General features: G+C 42.9%; 1 protein-coding gene and 1 long non-coding RNA gene across 2 annotated transcripts in view; one reads left to right on the plus strand and one right to left on the minus strand.

Annotated features, from left to right (window-relative positions):
* The window catches only part of TAMM41 (TAM41 mitochondrial translocator assembly and maintenance homolog), a 137196-nt gene that overhangs the window by 57231 nt on the left and 58814 nt on the right, over window positions 1-21151 (minus strand). The window contains exon 3 of the mRNA XM_077924834.1: window positions 1307-1504. The gene's annotated coding sequence lies outside the window, so the exon portion shown is untranslated. The remainder of the gene's footprint in view (window positions 1-1306; window positions 1505-21151) is intronic.
* LOC114591637 (uncharacterized) overlaps window positions 1-21151 on the plus strand; it is a 72803-nt gene that overhangs the window by 24215 nt on the left and 27437 nt on the right. The gene's annotated exons all lie outside the window — the stretch shown is intronic.

A 21151-nucleotide genomic window follows, 5' to 3' on the forward strand; every position in this document is an offset into this window, starting at 1 on the left:
GTCTGATTAAGAAAAACAATTGATCATGTATTATGGGATGCAACAATGAAAAGAAGAACTCTCCTCTGCAACCTGATTTACATAGGCACTGACAATTTATCTTTGGGAATTCACTTTGGAACACAAACCTTTAGGGTCTACTGTTGACAATTTTGTGGAAGTTCTTACAAGATATGATTAGTTGTGATTGAAAAGTTGTAGCATTATAGTCAGTATGTACATGGTGGTGGTAATAAGGCCTCTCCCCTTGGCCTTGCAGTGACATTAACCCCTGATAAGAAGTTAGGGTAGGGATAGGAAATCTACTGCCCCCGTATGTACACCGGAGTCAAGAAGCATATACACACACACTTGATCAAAAATGTACTTTTTAGAGACCCAGGGAAGGAGGCTGAAAATTGAAGATATGTGTACAAGGATTATTATTATTATTATTATTATTATTATTATTATTATTATTATTATCATTATTATTATTTATTTGTATACCGTTCTATATCTGCAGGTCCCAGGGCAGTTACAATATAAAAGCACAATATAAAATCACAAAATACATAATAAAAATTAAAACCTCCCAATAACAACCCAATAGTAAGAAAGAAAAACAATAATTCTTATGCTTATAAGAATATCCTTCACAGTTTGCTAAAGAACAAAACACAGAACTGACTTTGACCAGGGATAGATACCAAATAATAATTGATAAATAGCAGCAGTTGGAGTATACGAATTAGTTACACATATTAAAAGGGGAAAGGGGGTGGTGGGGAGAGATGCAGAAGCAAGTACAGTGGTACCTTGGTTTGCGAACTTAATCTGTTCCAGAAGTCTGTTCTTAAACCAAAGCATTCTTAAACCAAGGTGTTCTTTCCCATAGCAGCAGGGGACTCAATTTACAAACGGAACACACTCAACAGGAAGCAAAACATGTTCTGCTTCCAAGGCAAAGTTCACAAACCAAAACACTTCCGGGTTTGCAGCGTTCTTAATCCAAGTTGTTCATAAACTAAGCTGTTCTTAAACTAAGGTACCACTGTATTGCAAAGATACTTGTATACACTCTATTGCAAAGGGAAAGAGAGAGGGCACAAAGGAATATGCTGAAAAATTGTACAAAAGCAATCCAAATTTTTCATATTCTTTCAGCTCCTGATTGTAGCATTGTAGCTTAACCAACATGCCTGGGGTTGGTTTGATGTGTTTTGTTTATAATCCAGCATGTATCAGCCAGGTGGCAGGGTAAAATATATACTAGGATGTCATAGCCCTGCTTTTGTAGTTCTTGAAAATGAATACTCCTACTTACTTCATCAAAGTGATGAAGAGGTTTCCCCTCTTGGTTCTAGCTGCTGGCAGCTCTTCAGAACTTCTTCCCACTGATTAGGTCTTGCACTTGTTCTTCCATGGCCTTAATAGCGCTCTTCAATATTTAAAGCCAGCAAACCTGTGCTGATATCAATATTTCAAAGCAAGGAAGCAGCCGCGTTGCCACTAGGCAAGAAGCCTGGAAAAAACAAAACAATTTGATTTCTTTTGAACATGCACTGGAAACCTGGGATTTTAATAACATTTCAGAGTTTAGGCGTAATATATAATTATAGATTATATGTCGAATATTGCTTCAATAAAAATTGATTCAAGAAAATAGGATTATTATTATTGCAGCAGGGGGGGAAACCTGATTTAATTTGATGTGAATATGCTTATGCCTAGAGGGTGTTTGATGTTTCTTGATCTCCACGGTTCACAATGCTTTTGTGCCCATGTAATGAAAATGTATAGTCATAAATCATTTTAGTGTGCCATGTGCACACTTTCCTGTTTTGATCTTTATGTAAGAGACAGTAAGAGCTGTTCGACAGTGGAATTTGCTGCCAAGGAGTGTGGTGGAGTCTCCTTCTTTGGAGGTCTTTAAGCAGAGGCTTGACAACCATATCTCAGGAGTGCTCTGATGGTGTTTCCTGCTTGGCAGGGGGTTGGACTCGATGGCCCTTGTGGTCTATTCCAACTCTATGATTCTATGATTCTATGTGCCTTGTTCAGTTGATACTCAATGGGCATTTAAATGTTCCTACTTGATGTCTGCTGCACTAAAAAGTGGTTTTCACAATGCATTCCCAGAGTAATCAGTTTTACTTTGGATATTGTTTTCTTGAGAACACCGCAGCCGGAGAATGCTCCAGGGCAAAGTAAATAGGGAAAATGGACATTTAGAATCATTTAGGGACTTTCCAGTAAACAGAATGAGATAAAAGATATACAATCACAAGTATATTTTTATATAAAAGTGACATTATCGGGGATTTTTTTAGCACTGTTCAATGCAGAAAGTAAGGAAGTAAAGCAGATATGCAATATTTCTGTATATATTTCATAAGCTTAGACTACAAATGGAGAGTAGTACTTTTGGTGGGTGACACAGTGTTCCTTCTAGAGTAGTTTGTCCAGCTTTTATCCCACCCTGCACTCAGCTCTCATCTGTGGCTCCTAGAAGCCATCAGCATGCTACAGCAGCCACATCCCAGGAACAGTTTTGACTGGCTAGCTAAACCAGCCAGCAGGTCTCAAACCCTGAGTGAATTAGGAACTCCACCCTGCATGTGAAGACAGGATCTGGCAGATTAAGCAGATGAAACCAATAGTGGGTCTGACGGTCAAGAAGGTGGTTTCTGCACATGCTGTAGACTGTGAGGGGCAGATGGAACGCATCAACCTGGGAAGGTAGTCTGTCTGTCTAGGAGAAGGAAAACTCTGATCCTAAACCTCAGCTGCAGGATATCTTGGGAGAAAGAAAAGGCTAACCAGTAAACCCAAAACAAATCTGAAGTGAAGTCCCTTAGACGGTAGGATGGCGCCTTGTACACCTTCTTCCAGCAACTCCTGCAGCCAAGCTGGTGTCAAATGTATTGCTCTGCTTTCCTTGGGACCACATCAGTGAGGTGGAGAGGGGGCGGTCTTGTTGTCAGGGCAGCCCAGGACTTTCATACACACTGCCCAGGTTTACGCTCCAGGGAAGTCACTTCGGTGCTGCTAACACAGTGGTTTGACTTCACCCCTGGAGTAACACTCCATTGTCTCTTGAGACAGACTGATGCCAACAACAAGACTACAAATATTTCTTCTCAGAAATTCAGTTCCATAAGCTATAAAGTTAATGACAGAGCTGCCGTTCCGGAGAAATAATGTTTACTGTAACTAAGCGCCTGAAGATTTTAAATTCTGAATGAGCATCTGAACCTTTAAAGGGGAATGGGGAAACATTTGCAAAGAAATAGGAATGGCAATTAAATGGAGTTTCTGAGAAAATGGAAGAAGATGAACATATGTATAACCTGCTATCTGCTCTCTGTCACCCAATTTATTAGAAAAGGGTGGGAGATGCAAAGAATACAGTAATCCAAGCCAACACCATCCCATCCAAGGAGCCAAATATATGCTGACTGGCTTGAATGATTACTTGGAAGGGTTTTCCATTTTCTGCCATGTTAAGGTATAGAGAGGAGCAACCCATATTAATCCTGAAAGTTGTTGCAAATTGTGAAGCCTTGCGGAAAGGCCATAGCTCAGTAGCTCTGCTTTGCATGCAGAAGGTCCCAGATTTAATCACTTGGCATCTCCAGGTAGGGCTATGATGAACAACCCTGCCAAAGATCCAGTGCCAATCAGCACAGGAAGCACTGAACTAGATGGGTCAGTGGCCTGGCTCAAGATAATGCAGCTTTGTATGCACCTATATTAACACTTTCATATAAGCAAAGCTCATTTTCCAGGTGGGTATGATGATAACCTAGAAAATCTTAAATTCATAGATTTCTTACTTTGGAATTACATTGACTGTGATTTTTCTGTACTTGCTTTGCTTTGAAAGACTGACCTGCCTTCAATCCTATGCACACTGGACATGCATTCTTAATTTTGGAGCCCCTGAAGTCACACAAATGAGCTGTGTATCTTGGAAGTTGAATGACTTATGCAAAGTAAGAAGATACATGCACAGTTACATATTTTACTTGCACAAATTGGTTTGGGAAGATAATAGCTTTCATAATGTTACTAGAAAAACAAATTGCACTGCTTTTGTTTCCACGTTGTCCTCCTGGATGAGAGCAAGCTTGTCTGGATCTCATAACAGTGATTAGTTAAATAAAGAAAACTGCAACATAAAATGAATTATAATCCTAAACATACCACCTAAAGAAGCTGAATATGGGAACTTTCAGGAAAAAAGAGCACTTCTTCATATACTAAATAGGTAAACTATGGCGTTCACTCCCATAAGAAGCAGCAACGGACACCAATCTAGGGCTCACCCACATTTACCTTCTGCCCCACTTTCTAGGCACTGGTCCGCAATTTAAAGCACCATGTCTGAGCCCCTCCCTCTTTTTTGCCCCAGCACTTTCTCCGCGAAAACCCACTAAACAAAGCTTAATCAGAACAAATGGCAATTAAGGTTTCCCACAGATTGCTGTTTGATCTGATTCAGCAGTGAAGAGTGTAAGTGTGTTTTTGCAGGGAAAGTGCAGGACCAGAAAAAAAGTGTGGTACAAAAGGAAGTCTGGATGAGCCCTTAGATGGCTTCAGAAGAGTATTGGACAAATTAAGGGACAGTAAGTATCAATGGCTATTAGTCATTATGAACATGGCCTATCTCCAGTATTGGAGGCAATCTGGGCTCTGAATCTGAGTTACTGGAGAACATGAAGGGGTGAACAAGTGCTATTGGGCTCATATACCTGGATTCCCATAAACACCAGGGAGGAGAGGGCAGAAATGTTTGAGCTGGAGGAGCAATCTGCTTAGCACTATTTTTAATTCCTCCCTTTGTGTTGTTAAATTCCAGATTTTAAGATGGCAAAAACTGGAGGGGGGGAATACGTAAAGCTCTATGTAATAAAATGTCACCTGTGCAAACTCATTAACCAATAATGCCTGACTATATATTTTGCTCTGTAGTTTGATTTGAAATCAAGGCCTTGGTCCCTGGCCTACCTTGTTTCAAGGTGTGCAGAAGCAGCCACTTGCATCTGTTACGAACAGCTGAACTGCAAGAATTTTACTCTTAGGGATTCGTAGATCATTCCACTGGGCATGTAAAAGTGCCCTCTCTCTTGCCCTATAAAATATTTTATTGTTGGAAATGCTATTGAACTCCTGGGGAAAATGAAGTAATTACATATTTCATGAAGGATAGCTTGCCCACTTTCCCAGGTATGAAAGTTATATTACAAACCATTTTTCATTTGCCTATGAAAGCAGATATGACATTATTAGGTGCTTGCATCTCTTTCTTATTGAGCCACTGTTTTTATTTCCATACAGCTATATTATTCTTACTTCTACTGCTATTTATTCACAGAATATTAATCCATGCCCAGGAAAGTCCTGGAATTATTTGTGGTTTTGCAGCAATCGTCATGGATAAGCAATGCAGAGCTATGGAGAGTAGCTGAGCCAAAATTTTCCACAAACAACTTACATCCACAGCAGAAATCTGAACAATCGGATAAATCAAGGTATCTTGCCCAGACATGTTTAAAAGAACAATCCTTTACCCGGGATCCACTGAAGAGCCATAAAATATAACAATACAAGATGGTGACCAGTGCAGCCATTCTGCTGGTGAAGCCAAGTCAACAGAATGGTTTAAACGGGGGTGGGAGGGACCATGGGCAAGATGGAAGTGGCACAGTAGAGAAATAAACTTATGTGGAGTGTAAAACTGCAGTCAAGTGCAATATTCCTACAGTGGATTAGGGGATGTTTTGTACCACTCAGGAGAAGACTTCCTGTTTCCTCCTGAGCTAGGACAGACTTACACTACATGTGACTTGAAGAGGGTGTGGTCTGTTGTACTAGCATGGAGGAGCACACGGTCTCCATGTTCTGATCAGTGTGTGTGTTCTCCATTTTGTATGCTGCTGTGTGTTTGGACAAGTGACTGCTTAGTCACAGTCACTTGGGACTAACTTCTTTATGGAATAGTTCCAGTTGTTATGTAATCTAAGTCTGCCTTCAGGGATATGTCTGTGAACCTGAATGAATCTGTGAGTAAACTACTTTTATATTAACGTTAATCAGATTATTGTGTTTATTCTTTTTAAGAGGGGTTAGAAGGGATTTTACCAGGAAGGAATCTTTAATAGTATGACTCAGATGAGTCCGCAACAAGCTGATAGCGGCATAATTTAAAAAAGGGGGATGTTTGGAACTCTGCTAGGATATGGAACTTGCTAGCACAAGTTAGGAAGGATATCATTAAATAATATACAGTGGTACCCCGCAAGACGAATGCCTCGCAAGACGGAAAACCCGCAAGACGAAAGGGTTTTCTGTTTTGGAGGCGCTTCGCAAGACGAATTTCCCTATGGGCTTGCATCGCAAGACGAAAGCCCATAGGGAAATGCTGGCGGTCGGGAGCAAAGACTTTCGCCCACAGCCGGCCTTCAGAAGAGGACCTCTTCTGAAGGCCGGCGGGGGGCAAAAGTCTTTGCTCCCCCCCGCCTGCCTTCCCCCCGCCTGCCGGGGGCGATCTTAAAATGCTGGCGGGCGGGAGCGAAGCGTTCGCTGCCGACCCCCAGCATTTTAAAATCTCCAAGGGACAGCAGAGAAGTCTCTGTCCCGGGGAGATTTTAAAATGCTGGGGGTCGGGAGCGAAGCGTTAGCTGCCGACCCCCAGCATTTTAAAATCTCCCCCTGTCCCGGGGAGGTTTTAAAATGCTGGGGGTCGGGAGCGAAGCGCTGCCGACCCCCAGCATTTTAAAATCTCCCCGTGTCCCGGGAAGGTTTTAAAATGCTGGGGGTCGGGAGCGAAGCGCTGCCGACCCCCAGCATTTTAAAATCTCCCCGTGTCCCGGGAAGGTTTTAAAATGCTGGGGGTCGGGAGCGAAGCGCTGCCGACCCCCAGCATTTTAAAATCTCCCCGTGTCCGGGAAGGTTTTAAAATGCTGGGGGTCGGGAGCGAAGCGCTGCCGACCCCCTGCATTTTAAAATCTCCCCGTGTCCCGGGAAGGTTTTAAAATGCTGGGGGTCGGGAGCGAAGCGCTGCCGACCCCCAGCATTTTAAAATCTCCCCGTGTCCCGGGAAGGTTTTAAAATGCTGGGGGTCGGGAGCGAAGCGCTGCCGACCCCCAGCATTTTAAAATCTCCCCGTGTCCGGGAAGGTTTTAAAATGCTGGGGGTCGGGAGCGAAGCGCTGCCGACCCCCTGCATTTTAAAATCTCCCCGTGTCCCGGGGAGATTTTAAAATGCTGGGGGTTGGCAGCGAAGCGCTGCCGACCCCCTGCATTTTAAAATCTCCCCGTGTCCCGGGGAGATTTTAAAATGCTGGGGGTCGGCAGCGAACGCTTCGCTCCCGACCCCCAGCATTTTAAAACCTTCCCGGGACACGGGGAGATTTTAAAATGCTGGGGGTCGGCAGCGCTTCGCTCCCGACCCCCAGCATTTTAAAACGCTGTTCCGAAGGGGGGGGGGTGGGGACACCTGCCCCAGCCGCCCCACTTCGGAAAGCTGTTCCGAAGCGGGGAGGGAGGGCGGGGACATCTGCCCCAGCCGCCCCACTTCGGAAAGCTGTTCCGAAGCGGGGGGGGGCGGGGACATCTGCCCCAGCCGCCCCACTTCGGAAAGCTGTTCCGAAGCGGGGAGGGGGGGCGGGGACATCTGCCCCAGCCGCCCCACTTCGGAAAGCTGTTCCGAAGCGGGGAGGGGGGGCGGGGACATCTGCCCCAGCCGCCCCACTTCGGAAAGCTGTTCCGAAGCGGGGAGGGGGGGCGGGGACATCTGCCCCAGCCGCCCCACTTCGGAAAGCTGTTCCGAAGCGGGGAGGGGGGGCGGGGACATCTGCCCCAGCCGCCCCACTTCGGAAAGCTGTTCCGAAGCGGGGAGGGGGGGCGGGGACATCTGCCCCAGCCGCCCCACTTCGGAAAGCTGTTCCGAAGCGGGGAGGGGGGGCGGGGACATCTGCCCCAGCCGCCCCACTTCGGGAAGCTGTTCCGAAGCGGGGAGGGGGGGCGGGGACATCTGCCCCATCCGCCCCACTTCGGAAAGCTGTTCCGAAGCGGGGAGGGGGGGCGGGGACACCTGCCCCAGCCGCCCCACTTTGGAAAGCTGTTCCGAAGTGGGGAGGGGGGGCGGGGACATCTGCCCCAGCCGCCCCACTTCGGAAAGCTGTTCCGAAGCGGGGCGGGGGCGGGAACACCTTCTGAAGGCGGGCGGGGGGCGAAAGTCTTTGTCCCCCCTGCCTGCCTTCCCAGGGGCTTTTAAATCGCCTCGGACAGCGGAGAAGTCCTCCGCTGTCCCGGGGTTTTTTAAAATGCTGGGGGTGGGAAGAAAAGCCCTTGTCCCCCCCCCCCAGCCTTCAGAAGAGGTCCGGGGACAGACTGTCCCCGGACCTGGTCTGAAGGCGGTTTCCCTAGGAACGCATTAATTGATTTTCAATGCATTCCTATGGGAAACCGTGCATCGCAAGACGAAAAAACCGCAAGATGAAGAGACTTGCGGAACGAATTAATTTCGTCTTGCGAGGCACCACTGTATCCTCTCCTTCCTCCCTAAACATCCCCACAACTTACACTATATTATGTACTCTACATGAGGAGGCAGCATGCTGCCCTCCCCATGTTTCTCGACTACAACTCCCATCTCCATTACCATTGGCCATGCTGGCCAGGACTAGTGGGCACTGTAGTCCACAACATCTGGAAGGCACCACATGGCCTACCCTTGTTATAGTCATGTTCGTATCTCTTCACTATTCATTGGCCGCAGACCAGGCACAAAGAATTTACCTCCCATTGCACAAAACTGAGTGGGTAATTAAATAGCCACACCTATGATGATGACCACTCTGCCCATGTCACCATAACAGGCATACGGCTTTGTGTTTCCAACTCAAGACCTATTGAAGAACATCTCATCCAGTTCAGTCTTTGAAAAACAGATTTGAAAAACTTTTTCATATTCTCCAGTGTGCTATCCTTGCCATTGTGGCGGCACAGAGTTGCCATTCTGTGATTGGACTTATGCTACTTGTTGAACAGTTCATTTATCCAGTCTGTATAACGTTTATTGCACATGTAACTTATTAAGATACAGTTGTACATTTATCCACTCCATGTTTACAGTATCTCCAGGCTTTGTTTTGCACATGGCACCTTAGTATGTTTGTTGCTTGATGGTTACAAGTCTATCTCTATTCCAGTTATTATTCTAGTAAATTTGATTTTATATTTATAAGCCAGTTTGTGGTGTTGTTGTTTTGTCTCTACTTACAGCCAAACAGAAAGTTATGTAGCTTCTCATAATTATTTCTCTGTAGTTTTGCCACACTAACTTTACAGCAAATGCTACATCGTTTCTGTTCAGAAGTCTAAGAACCCAGGAAAACATGGAAGACTTGTCTATCTCCAGCTATGCAGTATAAGAGCAAGGGTGAATCATGGCATAGCGGGCTTCTGAAGAATATGCTAAGATTTGCCCTAGAATAAATGATTATGCAATGTGTACTTGGGGAAACAGACACATAAATACATCTAAGAGCCTGTGAGTCATACAGGATGCTAATAGGATCCCCAGACAATTGCACCCTAAAGAAAGATAAGGAGGGGGGGGGGCTAAAGTTATGAAAAATGAATAATTTAATAAACTGATAGGTACAGCAAGAGCACTCTGACAAGAAGTTAAGACACACACCATTTCTAATATAAGTATTTTGACAGAAGAAATCACTCAAAATAATCTGATCTCATTAAACACATATTTTCTGTACTTCACTGGCATACTTAAAATTTAAGAATGTTTGAAAAACACTTTTTCTTTTCTTTTTGCACTTTGTGTTCTGTACCATATGGGATGCAAACTGCCACCTCCAGAATGTTCATCCCTTTATTTACTAATTAAAAAGCAACACCCACCTAGTTCATATGCTTATTCCACAGAAAGGAAGTACTGTACTTGTATTTTTTTTAATATATATATATATATATATATAATCCTCCTTGCGAAGATAATATCAGAAAGTAGAGGCTCAGGTGTTGTTTTTTTAAATGGCAAAAGATTTAATAATTTATTTACTTCTGCAGCATACAATGGACTCCGATTGACTCTCCTTGGAAACATACATTAATTAATTTCAGCCAACCGTGCAAGTCAAGAGAGGGGAGATGTCATTCAGAGAGTAGCAACTTTGTGCTCCATCCGTTTCCACTCTGTTATTTGTTGCAGATGATTACAGCTATAAACGCATGACTACAAAACTGGAGATTGGGTTTACAAGGATGCACACCCAATGCTGCAGTTTGCAATCTCAACCTATCCTAGACGCAAGCTAGGATGCAGGCATGCCAACTCCTAGAGGTGGAGGTATCTTCAGCCCCCTCAGTATTGGCTGACACGGGGCCAAGCCCCCTCAATGTTGAGGGGGCAAAGGAGGCCAAGTGCAGGGCTGAGCATACTGTGTTTCAGTGGCTGGCTGCTTCTGAGCATAAGAGAGGAAGCCAAGCCACACTGGGCTCTGCACCTGGCTCCTCCCAATGATGCAACATTGCTCCCCCCCCCAATCTTAGGGGTTGCAGTGAAATAATCTTCGCAATGGAATAATCTTGGACTCTAAAACTGAAATAATAGTTTTAGGCGAATAGTCTCATTTTACATTGTCTTTCCAGAAATAATTGTTGTGTGACTTAAGGAGAGTATTTCGGTTCCTTGATACCAACAACTTCTGAAAAACAGTAAGAATAATCTCTCGTCGGCAAGCAACATTCCCTGCTAGTGTAATCGTTAATGAAACATGCCATAGCATCTTGTGTATTTGACCTGACAGCAACCTGTCAGCCTTTCTGACAAGCTAAAGACTTGGGTCAGCCAATAATTGAGGCCACATCTTATATGGCTAAGGCAAACAGATATTAATTGAGAAACATACTATAGCAAACTGTACCACTTCTAACAAGATTCTCTATACAAAATAAACAAACAAACCCTGGTCTGAATTAATTCCAAGTCTAAATAGAAAATTAGCATGTGTGTGTGTGTGTGTGGGGGGTAATTCAGGGAGTTTTCTAGTGAAAACTGAGAGGACTCTATGCTAGCTGTCATGGACATTAGCAACCCAGAAAGGCTAGGATGGAGTGGGCATGGTAAACACATGTGGGATTTAAGGGGGCAGGGCTGCTGTAGATGTCTCCATACCCCTAGTCTGCATCCTTGTTTTGCTCTTCATCAGCACCCACTAATTAGTATCATCCCACTTTCTACTCCAAAATGGTTCCTGGGGAACTTGGAGCTTCAATAAAAGGATACCAGTTTCTGTTAAAGAACAGACAGTAGTTAAAATGGGATTATGCCTTATCGAAAGTTGTTTTATCTGAAAATAACTATTCAGCCAGCCAACTGGTTAACAAGCACTGATTGCCTTGCAAATGCAAAATTCCCCAGCGGGTTTCTTGTAGTTTTCAGAATGAGGACTGGGCTGACCTGAGAGTGATTAACATTCTTAGGGTTGATAGGGCTTCTAATTGGATCTCTCTTTTGCTACAATTTAGGTCTTACATTGTCCTTTCTTACTTTTCCTATTATACATAATGCTGGAAAAGGAGAAGGCAGGAAGTCACAATATCCTTTGTTCAGCCAGGCCACTGCAGAATCTTTATTGAATATTGTCTGTTGAATCTAAACAGAGGCTGAACAACCACAAACAGAGAAGATTCATTCATTAAACAAAAGCAAATGTCCATCTAATTAAAGAAGGTACTATTAGGAATTATTGTTACTTTCAGTGGTCATTGCTCTAGATGGAGGATTATAGTGAAAATAGACTGCACTGCATGGCAGGCTTGAGACATACTTTAATGATTTTGGTTAGGGGCATTTCAGGAAATGGGAAAGTTTTAATAGGGCCACTTTCTTATATATATTAGATTTGAAGAGGCCCTATTGAGAACTTGAGTCTGAATGACTGGCAATGCCCTGGGGGTGAAGAGTTTTATATATACTTGAGAACACACAAAGAATGGATGTGAAGGAAGGAGGATGAGCAAGGTTTGCACAAAGGCTGGTTTCCAATTCCAAGTCAAACCTTTATTTTCTGAATGAAGTTAAGTGGAAAGTAAACTAATTTCTCAGGCGCAGTGGAAAGGCTCTAAAACATCCCGGGTCTTCATTTCTAAAAAGCTGGGAATAAATGCACACCATCTGACACACACGGCAGCTTAAGCAGACGTTAAGTAACATGAATAATGCATCCTCACCTCTCAATCATTATTCTGCCTAACTCTGGAAGAGAGGAGGAGATTCTGTGCAGAAAGATTATTTTTTAAAAACCAATTTATTTGTGTGAAAAGAGAGTTATGGGATGCTATTACTACTCTATTCCCTTGGCTGAAACTCATATGTAACAGTGGGTGGCGAGTGTTCCTGAAAGCAACTCTCTCTTACACTTCCACTTGCATTTTGCTATGCGAGACTACTGAAGGTGTCCGTAGGGACACTGTGTGGGTAGCACTAGGACTCATTTCTGAGTTCTGAAGTCCAGAAGACAAATGCGAGTGGAAAGCACACTTCAACCATTCTGGGACAGGCTTCATGTTCACATTCTCAAGGGAGAGACCTAGAAGTGTCCTAGCTGTTTTGTTTTTATAGTTCAAGGGATTTTTTTCTAGTTCAAGGGCATCTTGAGCTACACATGTATCAGACTTCAGGTTTCTAACCTGCAAAGAACAACAAAAGCACAGGGATTCAGTCAGTTTCAAGCATCTTTATAGAAATGTAGCACCAGCCTTCTCCAGATGTTTTAGACCAGCTCCAGCTAGCGCGACCAGGACTGATGGGAGTTGTAGTCTAAAACATCTGGAAGGTATCAGGACGGGGATGGCTGTGTGGTGTGTGACAGTGAGAGTGACTGATTTATTGTAGGTTTTTGAAATGAACTTTTCCATGGAAATTGCTTCTGACTCTTAGTCTGAAGAATATATGCAGAAAAAGTGCAGTGATGGGGCAATTGACTGACATCTTGCTTACCAATCCTATTATCATCTCTTCATGGGTGAGGTGAGTCTTAGTCTGTGCAAGGAAGAACCAGGAAAAGCATGTAGCTTCCCCCTCATTTTCCCCACCTAGAAAAACCCTTATGCAAGCTAAGAAAATGTGATATTTAGGCAATGCACTTCCAGAGCAGATTTGCTCTATTTTCCTGTTATCCCAGCCAAGTCCCATAGGCACAATTAGTCGCCCACATGACCGAAATACAAACTCCATTCAACTGTTATTTACAGTGACCTTCTAAATACTTTCAGATGTTTGGGAGCTGTGCATACCAAGAGCTTTACTGATATTTGCAAGTCAAGTCTTGGACTTGTTCCATATCTGTCTAAATAAACGATCCAAATGCAAGCATCTGTTAAAACATATTCATCAGCTTAACTGTCTTATATGTACATCTGAAGCAACACAGCATTGCATTCTCTATCACAAAAGGGCATTAGTTTACAAATGCAGAATATGTTTTATAAATTGTAGAAGAGTATGTTTATACAAATATTTAAGAGAGGAAATAAAAGTGACAAATGTGCTCATTTGTTTTCAGTAGTATGCAAATACTTTTGAATAAACATTAAAGAGAAGAGTAATTAAAAGTGTAGGGTAAAATGGTGAATGTGGTGGGTATTGTATAAACAGCAGATCATGACAAATTTAATAGCAAAGCTGATGTTGTTGGCCTACGGCTCTCATCATCTCTAACTATTAGCAATTCTGGCTGGGCTGATGGGAGCTGGTCTTGAGCAACACCTGGAAAGGCCACAGATTCCCCATGCTTACAGGACTGGGCTTTCAGGACAATAAAAAATGACAGTCCCTACAGGAAAGGGCTTTCTGCACAATTTTATTTATTTATTTATTTATTTATTTATTTATTATTATTAAGTTTGTATAGCACCCTTCATTCATAGATCTCAGGGCAGTTCACAACATAAAAATACTGTATAGAAAAAACCCACAAAATACGTAATAAAAATAAGAACAGAACAAAACCAATAATTCCTCCTCCCACAACAGATATAAAAGGGTATCAGATGTTAACCAGCTAAAGGCCTGGTTGAAGAGGAACGTTTTTGCCTGACACCTAAAGGGGTACAATGAAGGCGCCAGTCGAACCTCCCTGCTATTAAGATTTCAGCAAAATATTTGACACAACATTATGTGCAAAGTTTTAGAAAGGCAGGAAAGTAAACAATCAATAGATATAGAGCTGTGACAGCCACTGATGAAGTTTGTGGATGGCATCAGGTGCAGAGGATCTAAAACTCCATTCCCTTTATTGGCATCAATAGTAATAGCAGAATTATACAGCATTAACTGTATAAGCAAAGGACTAGTGTAAGAGAAATGTGATAAAATACAATGGTAGGAGTGGAAAGGCATGCCTTTTGGAACTCAGAACAGTGATTCATGGGCTTGAGATTCAGACAAAATTACCATGAATCAATATGCTGTTGCCATAGGGAAAGCAACTGCAATTCTATGATGCATTAAATGTTTGGTACTGGCAAGTCCTCACTTAGAATGCCAGAAAGCTGTAAAGAATGCTTGAGGCCCAGCTGTAACAGTTTATAGAAAACAGCTACTGATATGATCACAGAAATATATATGACAATGCTCAGGGCTGACCCAAGACATTTTGGCACCCCCCACCCCACCCGGGGAAGAAGGAGTGAGTGAAGTTCTACATCAGGAACAAGAATGGGGAGGAATCAAATCAACCTCCCCCAATGGTTGAAGTGGAAATTATTGCAAGTGGGAGAAGGGACCCACACTGAATCATGCCAGGTAGGTGCAGAGCCCAGAGGGCAGCCCACGCCATTTCCTTCCTAGGGGTGGGAGGAGACCAGCATAACCTCCTCTTCACCGAGAGGCCACTATAGAGGCTGAATTTGGGGGGCTGCCAAAGAGGCAGCAGATCTGGCCTCCAAGGAGTGTGTGGCAGAGGTGGTGGCAGCAAGCAAAGCATTTCTTGGAGGGTGGATCTTGCTGCCTCAGTGGATCCTGCCACCTGAGGCAGTTGCCTCAGCTTGTCTCATGGGTGGGCTGGCGCTGACAATGCTACAAGTTATGGGTCCAACTCCAGGTTTTTATGGACTCTGGACAACATACCTGTAGTGAGCTTTCCTTCTCCGTTCCGCCTCCCCACCCTCAAGTTACATAATGATACAAAGCTGGGGTAGCTACCCTGAGTTTTAATCATCTGTTCGTCTATTCTCCTGCACCAACATGTACTACCTTCTCTTTTGCAGACGGTATGGTATGAATCTCTTTTGAAAAGCAAGGTATTGAACTTGAGAGAAGGGAGAAGTAGGAAGGCAATGGGCAGTAGTAGCTGCTGTGCATTCTCTCCCCTCCAGGCTCGGCCCAGAAGGAGGAATTTTGTGGTGATAGTGACAGAAAGCGGAAGAGAGGACAAAGCTCCACCAGGATCTGCAACCAACCAAATGTTTGACCTGGAGTGAATGCAATTAGGCACCAATGCCAGCCTGCTTCTACAATCTGGGCACAGCATGAGAAGGCAGGAGTAGGTGGCGCTGTGGTCCAAACCACTGAGCCTCTTGGACTTGCTGATCAGAAGGTTGGCAGTTCAAATCCGTGTGATAGGGTGAGCTCCCATTGCTCTGTGCCAGCTTCTGCCAACCTAGCAGTTTGAAAGCACACCAGTGCAAGTAGATAAATAGGTACTGCTGCGTCAGGAAGATAAACAGCATTTCTGTGCACTCTGGCTTCTATCACAGTTTAGTAATGCTGGCCACATGACCGAGAAATCTTTCTGTTGACAAACACCAGCTCCCTTGGCCTGAAGTGAGATGAGCCCCATTTGACTAGACTTAACCATCCAGCAGTCCTTTACCTCACCTTTGTGTGTGGTCTGGCTTGGCGTGGGCATGAGACTTGCTCCTAGGCACTTAACGAAACACTGAAGTGGACTGGTGACCAACCCCAAATAGATGAGGCATAGGTTGCTGCAAGGAAGAACACCCCACTCAAAAAACAAAACAAAAAACACATATTTGATTGGAATAGGCTAATAAATAATAAGGACTTCTCGAGTGGTCTCACTAGCCAGTTCACCACTAAGCAATTTGGCTTATGAAATATCACATTATTTTATTATGCAGTTTAATGATTCCATGTAAATGCTAATAAGATATATAGCCACTACACACCATTACTGAAGATGGCACTAAAAGATGATTAATGAATCACTTATATTGTAAGGTTGCATTTCAAAGGACCTTGATTTGCTTACCCAACAATGCCACTGAAGGAGAAATCGGGCAAAACAGCAAAACAACAACCATTCAAGGACAGACTGATAGCAGAAATATTTTCAGAAAGTATAGACAGTCAAGTATGCCCAAATGGTGCATGTTTCTTACTGGAAACAATTTCCCTATGTAGTGAAGAAGAAGAAGAGTTTGGATTTGATATCCCGCTTTATCACTACTCTAAGGAGTCTCAAAGTGGCTAACAATCTCCTTTCCCTTCCTCCCCCACAACAAACACTCTGAGGTGAGTGAGGCTGAGAGACTTCAGAGAAGTGTGACTGGCCCAAGGTCACCCAGCAGCTGCATGTGGAGGAGCAGGGAATCAAACCCGGTTCACCAGATTATGAGTCCACCGCTCTTAACCACTACATCACGCATGGCATGAGATGTTGGCATTTTGAAGAAAATCTTGAAGCTGCAAAGCTGCAGCCCTGCTGTGTTTTCTCCTCTCTTGTTCTTTTGCTTCCTTTTTGGAGTTTGCGTTATTTGAAGCCTTTTTATCTGGACAACATGACCATCAAATGTAAGGCATCAATGGAGTGTATAAAACTTCAGACACAGGCTCAGGAGAAGAAACCATCTGGAATTGTTTCCAGCTGTGTTGACATTTCTCATGGAAAGTATTTTGGGAAACGTCCCCATCAGAGGTTAGAATGCTACTTCCAAATCTTGCAATTTACTTCATGAAACTCTCTAAACGGTGTGATCTGGTTTATTTAGAACATTCAGTATTAATATGACAAAACACCACTGTGTGGTGGGTAGCGACAGACTAACATCCTGTTCAGCTGAAGAGGGGTTGCACCTCTGTGAGCATTTAGATTGCTTCTTTGCAAGGATTTATGTCAGGCGCTTGCAAAAAATTCAGAACTGCCTCTTTCCTTTGCCATGTCTCACTTCCCCTTCCCCAGAGACCCAGTTGCTTACCTTGGGCAGTGGAGAGCCTATCCCAAAGAGTTTGTTTGCTTTCTGGGTATACCAATGTATGTACCAATTTCAAAATCCCCAGCAGGACCAATACCGTTTTCACTTGCTTTCTGCCTCCTTCCTCTGTTGCAAGGTAAGTTTCTAGTCCCTTTGGAAAAGGAAAGTGGAAGGCACTGGCAGGCTTGAGGTGAGCTGCACCATAGGAGCATTCCATCAGTGGTTTTTGCAAGCACCCCGTTGAAAAGTTCACTACATTCTGGGTAGTGGAGAACTAGGTGAATGAACAGATGAGATGGGCAACGCTTTCCTTTCTTCAGTATTTAGAATGGACTTGTGAGTTCCCATGACCCCATCTTCAAAACTTAACTTTCAAGATGCAGCAACCATGGGCTGGGGGTGGGAGGTGGAGGGAGTGAAATTCTAAGGACCTAGAAGCTTGGGCGATTATAACTCCCAGGCACTGGAAAATTCACGTGATAGGCCAAATGAAGGTCTGAAGAACAACCTTACCCTTTGTATCACTTCTACCTCACTGCTGATGCTGGAAGGTAGGGAAGTTTTGAAAGGGAGGACAACTTGGGACTTAATTACAAAATAAAAACCTGAATTTCAAAGGGATTTTGACATCATTATTAAAAAGAAAATCTGCTCTTTCTGACATTTAGCTACTTCAGTACAGCTCAGTTGCCTGCCTGTTCATTATTTCTCACAATTCAGGCCCTGTTTTGCCCCTTTGTGGAGCTGTCTGCATGATGTCTCTATTGTCTTTCCAGTGTGCGTTGAAGACCTTCCTTTTCCAACAAGCCTTTTAAATGGAGGTTTTTTTAAAAAATCCCAGTCTATATTTGTAATTGGATTTGAATTATTTATATATATTTAAGTTTTTACTGTTAAATAGCTTCTGGCTGTTTCATGGAAAGGAAGGAAAGAGAGAGAGAGAGAGAGAGAGAGAGAGAGAGAGAGAATCATTTATTCAAAGGCAACCCATTCTGAGCTTGATATAATATTGATCCTGCTTGTTTCAGTGAAACCTGCCCTCCCACTTTCAGTTCCTCTCCTTGTTTCTGGAGCTAGGTAGAATTGAAAGAGACAGGAAATATATTCACTTTAGCACCACTTCTTTCCCTGGTACTCTTCTTTCAATGACCTTCCATATAAAGACAATGCTGCAGAAAGATCAATGTTTTTATATTAACCACTTAAGAGAATGTACTATGCTTTAAAATTACAGTTTATTTCTAGTCTGGGATCATAAGTGAAAAAAGACATCAGAAGTAAAAAGAAAAAGAAAATAGGCAACAGTTTAATTTCCTTCCAACTGCTGGTGTAAAGCCTAAGAAGGTTGCAAGAAAAGCAGGGAGCACCATGAAAAAGGTTTCTGAAAGTTTAAGGTGACCACCTCAGTGGAGGGAATGCCACAAGCCATGTAAACCATTGCTCAGGGAATGTGATTCAATGAGGTCATAAGAAGTGTTGAAAATAGAACAGCTGTGCTTGTGCATGGTATGATAACATATCACTGGTAAATGCTCCTGCAATTTATATTTAAAGTTAGACTAGGTTGCATATATTGGTTATATGGAGATTTGTGTATATTTAATTATTTTAAATAAAATTCCAAGTTGTTTACTTCCCTCATTATATAAGCAGATATATCTGCCATTATAGCAGGTCAGTATAGTTAAAGCCATGGTTTTCTCAGTAGTGATGTTTGGAAGTGAGAGCTGGACCAGAAAGAAGGCTGATCGCCGAAGAATCAATGCTTTTGAATTATGGTGCTGGAGGACTCTTGAGAGTCCCATGGACAGCAAGAAGATCAAATCTACCCATTCTTAAGGAAATCAGCCCTGAGCGCTCACTGGAAGGACAGATCGTGAAGCTGAGACTCCAATACTTGGCCACCTCATGAGAAAAGAAGACTCCCTGGAAAAGACCCTGATGCTGGGAAAGATGGAGGGCACAAGGAGAAGGGGACGACAGAGGACGAGATGGTTGGACAGTGTTCTTGAAGCTACTAGCATGAGTTTGACCAAACTGCGGGAGGCAGTGGAAGACAGGAGTGCCTGGCGTGCTCAGGTCCATGGGGTCATGAAGAGTCGGACACGACTAAACAACTAAACAACAACATCCTACTGGTCTGCATTGGAAATTAATATCCCAGGCATGTTCCCAGTTTGATGTAGTTTAGATCTTTAGAATATAAAAGAAATGGAACCTTTGAAAAAAATCTTCTGAAGCCTAAACACTTTAGGATAAAGAAGTCAAGGCCTTGCTTTATTAGTGTAGCATTTATCCTATTCACAAAGTATTGGCTTTTATTCATTGATTTTTTTCATTTTCCTGGACTCCCCCCCCCCCCCGCCACTGAATCGAAAGATTATGACACTGCAATTTAAAAAATGTATTCTATATGAAATAGCTGGTTCCAGTTTGGATTTAAAATCCATAGTTCTGCAATGCCATCTTTGGTTATGTATAATTTAGAAGGGGCAACTGCAGCTCATGTGATTTCTCTCTCTCTTTAGTAACAAGAGATTCACTGGACAAAGTAAAATTCTTGTTCTATATAACACTGTGAAGCTTGGAGAAAAGCTACACATTTATACCAATGCAGGTTTAAGAGTACAAATCCTCTCTAAATTTTCATTAATCTGCTTACTTATCTCTGAATGCATTTAAGTCCACTTTAAGTTGCTCAGTGGTTTAATGCATAATGGCTAAATCTCATGGTTTTGAATATCCTAGCAGCTGCTGGGACTGATACAGTGCAAAATTTTGCTTTGGAAAGTACCTACACCATAAGGTTCATTCAGAAATGGAACTTCCTATCCACCTTCCCTTCAATAACATACACCTTGGATCCAAAGGAATACAGTGCTTCTAGAAGGCAAGTTCAGCTCAATCACAAGAATGTACCTCACTGAATTCAGTGGAATTTACTCCAAGGAAGTGTGCAGAAATTTTCAGCCTTGTCTAATTAGTATGCAGAGATATGTGCCTTCCACCATCCTTCATCTAGGCTTGGCACATATGGTAAAGCAGGAATGATGAGCACTACAGATATATTACCCTTTCTTTTTTAGTATTATCCATCTGTTAACAAGCCTAAACAAAAAGAGAAGTGTGTGTTACCAGATTTATCAACTTCTAAATCATCTTTTTGAAATGTAGATGAAATAAAACAGAAATTCCTGATATAATTCCCCCCCCCGGAACTAGCAATGTTTTATGCAAGTCTATTTTTCTAGGAAAAGAGGTACTGGAACTCATCATAAACACTTCCATTGTTCTCTTATAATAGCAATGATGCCCACTTAAGATGTGCAAGAAATGATTTCCGGTGACTTCTGGCTGAAAAAAAAGCCCCGGGCTTCTTGTTCTATGGGTGTTTCTGATATCCTCAGCAAAACACTGATACAGCAGCCATAAATGACATAAATGGGGCACAATCTAGTATTTCTTAGTCAGCTAGTGGACCCCTTGAAAATAATGACCCTAGCTTAGTCATGTTAATTAATTTCAGTTTGGTCTGAATCAAACTTAGTTGAATACCACCCATAGATTTCAATGGGAGAGTTCTGCATGAATGGGACATTAATACTGCAAACCCATATATATCTGCTCAGAAGCAAGCCCCCTTTAGTTCAAGCATTTGTATGAAATTGAAGACTTAAGCAGTGAACAAACCTTGGCTGGATTTTGCCCAGAGAATATCAAAGCAACTTTAATAAAGAGGAATTGACAATGATGAGATACCAGAAATGACTGGCCAATGAACTTGGGAGGGACAGGGTTTTATTTTTTTCAAAGAGTAATTAACAGATCTGAGAAAAAGGACTGCAAATGCATCTTCCACAAATACCCAGCAATTTTCAGCACTTGTTTCTGCTCAATTAAATAACGTGACAGTGGAGAAG

The sequence above is a fragment of the Podarcis muralis genome, chromosome 2 (genome assembly GCF_964188315.1).
Source record: "Podarcis muralis chromosome 2, rPodMur119.hap1.1, whole genome shotgun sequence".
NCBI lineage: Eukaryota > Metazoa > Chordata > Lepidosauria > Squamata > Lacertidae > Podarcis > Podarcis muralis.